The sequence below is a fragment of the Aythya ferina genome (genome assembly GCF_964211825.1).
Source record: "Aythya ferina genome assembly, chromosome: 3".
Lineage (NCBI taxonomy): Eukaryota > Metazoa > Chordata > Aves > Anseriformes > Anatidae > Aythya > Aythya ferina.
The window spans coordinates 13734531-13736356 of NC_140298.1; the positions used below are offsets into that span (position 1 = coordinate 13734531).

At 42.3% G+C, this 1826-nt stretch overlaps 1 long non-coding RNA gene across 1 annotated transcript; it reads left to right on the forward strand.

Annotated features, from left to right (window-relative positions):
* The first annotated feature begins 902 nt into the window (after positions 1-902).
* LOC311433357 lies at positions 903-1561 on the forward strand. The gene is made up of 2 exons (XR_014690704.1): positions 903-1078; positions 1124-1561. It is a non-coding gene; the product is annotated as an uncharacterized lncRNA (long non-coding RNA).
* Positions 1562-1826: the final 265 nt, after the last annotated feature.

Consider the following 1826-nt stretch of genomic DNA (forward strand, 5'->3'; position numbering starts at 1 on the left):
ATTGTTTCCAGTGGTAGGCCAAGTTTAACCAGCCCCAGATGAAATTCTCTTGCTCTATAAATCCTAGTTATGCTAACATTTACTGTTATAAATGTGTGCAGTCTGACAGATGTATTTTTATTAGGTTGTGTGCAATCTCTATTTGCATGGTAATGAAGCCTTCCAAAGGCATTCAGCAGGTGAGATGGGAGATGAACTCTTTCCATCAGCACCACCGCTTGCATCTCATGATCGGTGGCATTTGTCAGAAACAAGAAAAGCTTTCTGTTTTTTTAAAAACAGAGCAAAACAACACAACCAACACTGGCCGTGGTACCACTTACACAATCACCATTAGAGTACAGGACTCTTCAAGGTGCTCCATACCTCAGCACAAAGCTAGGCCTGCCACCACCAGTGGCAGGACATGCTGCTGCTGGATCTCTTTGTTACTTATCAGCTCAAAGGCATTTTATTAAATACTAATTTATACTCATTGTTACCATATTATTAGAGAACTTTACTATCATCAGTGGTTTTATGCTCCAGCATGCTGTGTTTTCTGCAGGTGACTGTAGGCCTTCATTTCTGTAAAAGAAAAATAATCCCAGTGCTACACATCATGGTTAAACTCTTTGTAGCACACTCTCACTGCATGGACAGCACGTAGCATGGTTGTAAAGTGGACTGTTATAAGACAAAGACTAAACCAATAACAATAAACTTATGTCCACCTTCCAGGTGTGGTATATTAAAACAAACAAACAAAAAAAGGCAACGGAGGCATCTCATTAAGTCTATTTTGGACCCAAATTGGCTCCTCAGTTGATTTGTTGTTAATTGATGCAATCAGGGATGCAGCTGAGGCACATTAAATGCTTAGCAATTGTAATGCAATAATTTCTGACAGTACTTTAGTCAGAGTGGCAAGAGTAAGCCCTGTTTGCTGGGAAAGACCTTGCAGAGGGGGGAGCCTCTCAGGCATGTTGTGAGAGTTTCCAGCAGGCTGCATTAAAAATGAAGCTAGGTTTGAGCTGTGAATAGCTATGGTCATCTACCTGCCTGCATCTAGAGGCTGGAGAGACCCCTTCCTAGTTAGGTGTAAGAATGGGCATGAGGAGATTCTTGTACCCCCACGAGCCAGTGCCACTTTCAACCTCTGTCTTCAGACTTCCTCTTGGTCTTACTTGTGGACCTCATGGATACTCCAGTGGCAATTTAGGTCTGGAATTAAATCCATCCAGTGAAGATGAGGTCCCCACTGGGCACATTTTGTGCTGGCACTTCTGGTAACTCACGTGGATTTCTACCTGGAGGAAACCCCATCGGTTATGGGTGATGAGCAAGAAAGTGTGGAGCCTGTCCTACTTTGTCCGAGTTCCTGAGTCAGCTGGAGTGGACAGAAGTTGTGTGAGCAGGATTGCCAGGTCAAGGGACACCACCGGGAGCAGCACACACAGGTGTAGCATGGGGTTTTCTTCTGAAAATATCCCATTTTAAATGTTCTTTTTCCCCCTGAGTAATTGTATTTAAAACATGTAACCTTAATACAAATAATGATGTTTTGGACATTCTTGTGATAGACTATGTGTAATCCTCTTTCCTTTGTGTTTTGGGATGATTCCTGAATCACCAAGGGGGCTATTTTCATACTAACCTAGTTCACAAAGTATCCAAAAATACAGGGGTGATATTTAACTTGGTAAAGATCTCATATTTTGTGGTTCTAGCCAGGTTTCTCATCACCCCAAGCAAGCTTAAATGTCAGTCATAACAGCAATGAGAAGAGTAGGCTAGAGACCAGAAATAATAAAGAACCTATTTAAGCTGAGCTCTGGTGGGCTCTA